This window comes from Pecten maximus, chromosome 1 (genome assembly GCF_902652985.1).
Source record: "Pecten maximus chromosome 1, xPecMax1.1, whole genome shotgun sequence".
Lineage (NCBI taxonomy): Eukaryota > Metazoa > Mollusca > Bivalvia > Pectinida > Pectinidae > Pecten > Pecten maximus.
The window spans coordinates 14,378,286-14,387,360 of NC_047015.1; the positions used below are offsets into that span (position 1 = coordinate 14,378,286).

The 9,075-nt window shown below is 34.4% G+C and overlaps 1 protein-coding gene across 1 annotated transcript in view; it reads right to left on the reverse strand.

Annotated features, from left to right (window-relative positions):
- LOC117325680 (fibrillin-1-like) overlaps window positions 1–3,206 on the reverse strand; it is an 86,531-nt gene extending 83,325 nt beyond the window's left edge. The window contains 1 exon segment of the mRNA XM_033882098.1: window positions 3,056–3,206. The gene's annotated coding sequence lies outside the window, so the exon portion shown is untranslated.
- Window positions 3,207–9,075: the final 5,869 nt, after the last annotated feature.

Sequence of the window (9,075 nt, forward strand, 5' to 3'; positions counted from 1 at the left end):
TTGTCACCAACAGACAGAGGGTTTAGTTATGTTACCCATAACATTGTCACCAACAGACAGAGGGTTTAGCTATGTTACCCATTGTCACAAACAGACAGAGGGTTTAGCTATGTTACCCATAACATTGTCACCAACAGACAGAGGGTTTAGTTATGTTACCCATAACATTGTCACCAACAGACAGAGGGTTTAGTTATGTTACCCATTGTCACCAACAGACAGAGGGTTTAGCTATGTTACCCATAACATTGTCACCAACAGACAGAGGGTTTAGCTATGTTACCCATAACATTGTCACCAACAGACAGAGGGTTTAGTTATGTTACCCATAACATTGTCACCAACAGACAGAGGGTTTAGTTATGTTACCCATAACATTGTCACCAACAGACAGAGGGTTTAGCTATGTTACCCATAACATTGTCACCAACAGACAGAGGGTTTAGCTATGTTACCCATTGTCCTAACAGACAGAGGGTTTAGTTATGTTACCCATTGTCACCAACAGACAGAGGGTTTAGTTATGTTACCCATAACATTGTCACTAACAGACAGAGGGTTTAGTTATGTTACCCATAACATTGTCACCAACAGACAGAGGGTTTAGCTATGTTACCCATAACATTGTCACCAACAGACAGAGGGTTTAGTTATGTTACCCATTGTCCTAACAGACAGAGGGTTTAGCTATGTTACCCATAACATTGTCACCAACAGACAGAGGGTTTAGCTATGTTACCCATTGTCACGAACAGACAGAGGGTTTAGCTATGTTACCCATAACATTGTCACTAACAGACAGAGGGTTTAGTTATGTTACCCATAACATTGTCACCAACAGACAGAGGGTTTAGTTATGTTACCCATAACATTGTCACCAACAGACAGAGGGTTTAGTTATGTTACCCATTGTCACCAACAGACAGAGGGTTTAGTTATGTTACCCATAACATTGTCACCAACAGACAGAGGGTTTAGCTATGTTACCCATTGTCACCAACAGACAGAGGGTTTAGCTATGTTACCCATTGTCCTAACAGACAGAGGGTTTAGTTATGTTACCCATTGTCACCAACAGACAGAGGGTTTAGTTATGTTACCCATTGTCACCAACAGACAGAGGGTTTAGCTATGTTACCCATTGTTACCAACAGACAGAGGGTTTAGTTATGTTACCCATTGTCACCAACAGACAGAGGATTTAGCTATGTTACCCATTGTTACCAACAGACAGAGGGTTTAGTTATGTTACCCATTGTCACCAACAGACAGAGGGTTTAGTTATGTTACCCATTGTTACCAACAGACAGGGGGTTTAGTTATGTTACCCATTCAGACTTATAGAGACCCGTGAATGTATTAATGACAATATAGCTCTGAGCTAGAACGTGCATGATATGGTGCATCTTCGCTAACCAAGGGTTACTCTACGCTAAGCTCCATTTCATGGATATGGTGTGGAATTAATTACTAGTTAAATAAATTAAATCCGCCGAATAATTGTTTTATTACCATGTCACGACGAACGGGTGCATCCTAATCATCCGAACTAAACCCAATTGGTCAACAAAAGTAGACCGAAACATTAAGTGAAATTATTCAAGATTAAAAGATAACCTGTATGCTTTTAATTATTTTTGTCTCGGAAATTCAGGAAAGATTATGTCAAATTTGTGCCCATAGAGCTTTGCAAGCTCCTTTGGAAGATCATCGGTAAACCACCGGTAGTCTTGTTACGGTCCTCCTCACTATCTACGGTCGATAAGGGGGGAGTAATGTTGGGTACCGACGTGTGTTGGAGGTACCCTGTACCTATCACTGACAATCGTATCACGATCGCTCTTTGAAGTCCCTTGATTAAAAACTCTTCATCGTGAAATAGCCCCGTTAGTCATCAGTTCCCTTTCAACACGTAGTTTAAAAGTAGCATATATCTTGTATTGTATTAAAGTTGGTTTAGTGGTGTCATGATTTACCATCAAGTGTAGGTATACCGACTTTAACAAATTCTCCATAGGAAACAATATTGTAATTTTTAAGGTGCAGTGTACAAATCTTAGAAAACATTATGCAAATATTACGTCATTATTACCTCGTATGTCAAGCCTGCCATTGTTTTACGTTGTATTGTAGGTAACCACAAGTTGTACGATAATCTGTCTTATTTAATATGATAAACTGTAGAATATTACCCTATTATAGTGTAAGTCGTTATAGCCTACCGATACCACTCGTACCAGACCGTAATAATGGACGAGATGTCCACACACTGTACTATTTGTGTCTTGTATTTGAGGTAGACGTCAATGTTACTATCTCTTCGATTCCTGAAGGGACACACCCAGCAGTAGCCAATGAGATCGAGATCCGGGTAACAGCATCCGTTTTATTTTCAAACACTCGGAGTGTTTCCTTTAAAATTATTCAATTATACAGATTCAAATCCAAACTTAGGGTGCAGAAATAACTTTCAACTCGTTTATTATTTTGTGAATACGAAACCCCAGTTTTTACATGCAATGGCTAACATATTACGACGTTAAGTTTCTTGACTCGCCGGACTGTTTTATAGATACATCTGATACAGCAGTCATATCCCCGTCAAAATTGTCTTATACATAGCACATTTATATCCGCCACGGTAGAGTTGGACGGTATTATACGTTCGGTAATAATCGAAGGAGAATGACAAGTCAGGATACAAGGCAGCTCCTTGTAGAACTCACCAAATGTCACTTACTCTCTGTACTTGGTCGCCTAATACGCATTGTCATTGACAGAAACCTCAATACCCCGGTATATGTGTAATATATGGGGGTTGATGTGATTGACAATTTCAGAAATCCTATCAATAGATATTCACACAGATCACAGTGATGTTGTTATGGCGTAATCATTATCGGCGTTAATTACTTGTAAGATTAGATATTTTAGTGATGAAGGATTGTAAATAATACACCTTTCAGGTGAAAATCGGTACAAATAACAAGTCTCGGGATAACAGACAGGTAGGTAAGTAGGTTACAAAGGTGAATTTGGATAAACAATAACTTACCTTGTGTACCCGTTATTCTCACCGATCCATCAGTTCATCACACAACAGGTAGGTCTGACATAACAGTCGGTTAAATCATTAAAATATCCAGTGTTACGACACGACAGAAGGTTGTATACACCACAAGACTATCGGTCCCATCCGAAGTTGTTACTCCATTGCCGATAGGTTATAGTCAAAAATAGGAACTCTCCTTGTGTACGTTCATGGGTCACGCGTGACTGACTCCTCGCGTATACATATCATTGATTGGCGAAAAAAAACTTGTGAGGCGTGCATACACTGTGCAGAGAAATGTTGGTCATTTACTATAGATATAATATAGGTAAAAACTGTCATCTACTTACAAATACACAGAATATATATATACTGTATACGTAAAAACTGCACTCTTTGTATTTTCCTTTCTTTTTTTAGTCTTGTTTCGGGAAGTTGTCAATGGTTCGATCGCAATTTTGCTTTAAACAAATAATGATATTCTTCTCCTACTTCGTCTTCATTACATTATGTACATGTTAACTATTTTTCTCGATATCCGCAAACCACTTTGAATAAACTGATCTTTGAACTTTTGTTTACTATATCTTTTTTATTTCTCAAGTCATCATTTGGACTCAGAAAATCAACGAATAATGTTTTTTTCGTACATTGAACTTGGAAGATTTCCTTCGTACATGTATATATTAAGAAAAGTAAGATTTTTAAAATATTGGCCGAAGTCAAAGCGTTCAGATAATTGTGCACTTAAAGCGTGTTATGATGACATGTTGGAAAATAAAGACCCTTAGTTTAAACAGTAATTTATTTAATTCATAAACATTGCATAAAAAAAACAAAATATCAGTTCAAAATTTGCTAAAACTAAGGATAAGAAACAAGCTTAAAGCTTATATCAATCCATCTCCCTCAAAAGGTCAGCATAATTTTATGTAGCATAGTGGTCAAATATCACAACACTGGTTAATCATTTTACAATTTATATAGGTATAAAGACCCTTGGACTCCTGATTTAAAACAGGAACATTCAACTGACGGTCTTGGGTATATCCTTGAAGAAAACGGATCTGTTCTGATCAATTTTATAGTGATATATTTAAACAACGTCTTTTTGACATTTTCCAGCCAGAAAGTGTTCTGAAGGTTAATTTATCGTCTAAAGTAATTTTATACCAGAATCCGGCTGATAATAGTAAACTTCAGTTCTTATTTTTATAAACCAATAATCTTAATTATATATAATAAAATAAAAACTTCTTTCAAAAAATTGTTTATCTGCACATGATCTAGCTATTGAACGTGGAAGATAAAAAGAGATATTCCGAGGCAAGAAAGAAAGTAAATTTTATGTGATGGAAATTATATAGAAGAAGAATACCATTTTATATTTAAATGTACCGGGTAAGTGTTACGCAGAAATGCGTAAACCATGTTATTTTTAAATTCCTAGTATGTTTAAAGTTATTCATTTACTCAAAGTAGAAAATATAAAAGAGCTTAACAATTTAGAAAAATATATATCACTAGCAAATAAACGTAGGAAAGATTTGTCCAACTTATTAAATCAATGATATATGTATATGAATTTTTATTGTTCTTTAAGACGGATAAATATATATGACGACAGTTAGAACTTTTTTGACAAATAATAGCCACTTTGAAAAATTGTAACCACTTTGAATGACATATATCCATTCATGAGTTGCATATATAATGTTATATAATTTACTTGATAATATATCATCTCCTGTAATTAATGTGTGCAAGAATAAAATAATTCTACTTTTAATTATATTTCCTAATAGGAAGCGTCCTTATTCACCGTATACCACATAATTAGGGGTACTTTTAATCAAATTAAGATTATTTTTTAAAACCGTACATGTTTTGTCTCTAGACAGGTAATATTTTGGAATCTCCAAATCCCATGTGTATAACAATATAGGCGATGTTAATGTATGTGTATAACAATATAGGCGATATTAATGTATGTGTATAACAATATAGGCAATATTAATGTATGTGTATAACAATATAGGCGATATTAATGTATGTGTGTAACAATATAGGCGATATTAATGTATGTGTATAACAATACAGGCGATATTAATGTGTGTGTATAACAATATAGGCGATGTTAATGTATGTGTGTAACAATATAGGCGATATTAATGTATGTGTGTAACAATACAGGCGATATTAATGTATGTGTGTAACAATACAGGCGATATTAATGTATGTGTATAACAATATAGGCGATATTAATGTATGTGTATAACAATACAGGCGATATTAATGTATGTGTGTAACAATACAGGCGATATTAATGTATGTGTATAACAATATAGGCGATATTAATGTATGTGTATAACAATATAGGCGATATTAATATATGTGTATAACAATATAGGCGATATTAATGTATGTGTATAACAATATAGGCGATGTTAATGTATGTGTATAACAATATAGGCGATATTAATGTATGTGTATAACAATATAGGCGATGTTAATGTGTGTGTATAACAATATAGGCGATATTAATGTATGTGTATAACAATATAGGCGATATTAATGTATGTGTATAACAATATAGGCGATGTTAATGTATGTGTATAACAATATAGGCGATGTTAAAGTATGTGTATAACAATATAGGCGATATTAATGTATCTAATAGTTTAAACTGTAGAGCAACGGGTATATTACGTTTTTTAGCCTGGTCCGCTAATTTCGTTTCGGCCTTGCCAGTTTCCATTATAGTGGAATGTTAATCCGACGTATGGATACGAATTTACAATTTAAATTTCTTGTCAGTTACAGCATATACAATGTATATCTACGACTATTATGAATTTCATTTTCGAAAAGATAACTATCTTAGACTGATTTATATCAACTTCTAATCTCCATTCTTTACAGTAATCACCAGACATCTATTGCTTTCTGTAAGCCTTCTGGCGATTCTCTTAACAATACAATACAATACAGAGTTACGTGATTGGGTTGAAGCAGAGTGGTACCCGTGTTTCCAGGTTAGACACAGAGACCAGCTACATGTAATTGACAGAGATTCACAGTGACAACTGTCACTTGGGGCATTTAGTTACCTCACCCGTGTCAACGTAGTTTACTCATCAAAGATAGCATATCATACTGTCACTCACCTCACATATATAAACAAATATTTATGTCTCATACGTCATAAGTAGAATAACAGATTCAAAGTTTAGAGTTGATGTAACTCCCCGTTAGATTCGACTAAGTAAAACTACATAATTTACAAACTTTTAGCAAAAATATTAATACATTGTATATTGACACATATTTTGGTATGTGGATTAGCGTCTTCGCAAGTACTAATTGTTAAAACCATTACAACACATCAAGCATCAGACTTCTAATAGCTATCAACAGAGACTTACAATTATTTTGCACAGTTCTACTCTATAAAGTAGTCACTCTTTGATGATACATAATTAAATACAGCAGCGAAAATAAAATTGTCTTCGTTTTTCCAGTGTTCCGACATAAAAAGCGGCCACTTGAGATTGTGATCTCCGTCCGTGTTCTATTGAAATCGGCCAGACAAGATTTATGACGTGGGTGTAAAGGGAGATAACCAAATCTGATTTAATTACTTTATTTTGACGCTTACCTGTTCAAATGTACAAATGTAGCCGTGACGTCACATTGTACTTACCATATGGTGTTAATGTTTAGTTGACTTACCATATGGTGTTAATGTTTAGTTGACTTACCATATGGTGGTAATGTTTAGCTGACTTACCATATGGTGTTAATGTTTAGCTGACTTACCATATGGTGTTAATGTTTAGCTGGCCTACCATATGGTGTTAATGTTTAGTTGACTTACCATATGGTGTTAATGTTTACCTGACTTACCATATGGTGTTAATGTTTACCTGACTTACCATATGGTGTCAATGTTTAGTTGTACTTACCATATGGTGTTAATGTTTAGTTGACTTACCATATGGTGTTAATGTTTAGTTGTACTTACCATATGGTGGTAATGTTTAGCTGACTTACCATATGGTGTTAATGTTTACCTGACTTACCATATGGTGTTAATGTTTAGCTGGCCTACCATATGGTGTTAATGTTTAGTTGACTTACCATATGGTGTTAATGTTTACCTGACTTACCATATGGTGTTAATGTTTACCTGACTTACCATATGGTGTCAATGTTTAGCTGTACTTACCATATGGTGTTAATGTTTAGTTGACTTACCATATGGTGTTAATGTTTACCTGACTTACCATATGGTGTAAATGTTTAGTTGACTTACCATATGGTGTTAATGTTTAGTTGACTTACCATATGGTGTCAATGTTTACCTGACTTACCATATGGTGTTAATGTTTAGTTGACTTACCATATGGTGTTAATGTTTAGCTGTACTTACCATATGGTGTTAATGTTTACCTGACTTACCATATGGTGTTAATGTTTACCTGACTTACCATATGGTGTTAATGTTTAGCTGTACTTACCATATGGTGTTAATGTTTAGTTGACTTACCATATGGTGTTAATGTTTAGCTGTACTTACCATATGGTGTTTATGTTTAGCTGACTTACCATATGGTGTTAATGTTTAGCTGACTTACCATATGGTGTTAATGTTTAGTTGACTTACCATATGGTGTTAATGTTTAGTTGACTTACCAAATGGTGTTAATGTTTAGTTGACTTACCATATGGTGTTGATGTTTAGTTGACTTACCATATGGTGTTAATGTTTACCTGACTTACCATATGGTGTAAATGTTTAGTTGTACTTACCATATGGTGTTAATGTTTAGTTGACTTACCATATGGTGTTAATGTTTAGCTGTACTTACCATATGGTGTTAATGTTTAGTTGACTTACCATATGGTGTTAATGTTTAGCTGACTTACCATATGGTGTTAATGTTTAGCTGACTTACCAGATGGTGTTAATGTTTAGTTGACTTACCATATGGTGTTAATGTTTAGTTGACTTACCATATGGTGTTAATGTTTAGCTGTACTTACCATATGGTGTTAATGTTTACCTGACTTACCATATGGTGTTAATGTTTAGCTGTACTTACCATATGGTGTTAATGTTTAGTTGACTTACCATATGGTGTTAATGTTTACCTGACTTACCATATGGTGTTAATGTTTAGCTGACTTACCAGATGGTGTTAATGTTTAGTTGACTTACCATATGGTGTTAATGTTTAGTTGACTTACCATATGGTGTTAATGTTTACCTGACTTACCATATGGTGTAAATGTTTAGTTGTACTTACCATATGGTGTTAATGTTTACCTGACTTACCATATGGTGTTAATGTTTACCTGACTTACCATATGGTGTTAATGTTTAGTTGACTTATCATATGGTGTTAATGTTTAGTTGACTTACCATATGGTGTTAATGTTTAGTTGACTTGCCATATGGTGTTAATGTTTAGCTGTACTTACCCTATGGTGTTAATGTTTAATTGACTTATCATATGGTGTTAATGTTTAGTTGACTTACCATATGGTGTAAATGTTTAGTTGACTTGCCATATGGTGTTAATGTTTACCTGACTTACCCTATGGTGTTAATGTTTAGTTGACTTATCATATGGTGTTAATGTTTAGTTGACTTACCATATGGTGTAAATGTTTAGTTGACTTACCATATGGTGTTAATGTTTCCTTGGCTGACCTGATAGGTTGACTACATTGTACTTTTTAACCGACCTTACAGATTGTCGTAGTTACCGAATGTCGTGTGATAATCATAAAGTTTAATACAAGATCACGTTAATATAACCTGACTGTTTTCCCTTGGGAGAGTTAAGTTCTAAATATATACATTTTAATCAATTTGTCCCAAACAATATTGAAATTCCTGATATGGGTCTATAAACACGAACGTCAAACATCAATATACATTCGTATGATATCGGAATTTTATCAGATCATATGTCTGTAAATTGTGACAACTGGGGTGTATTCGTCACTGTTCTGTG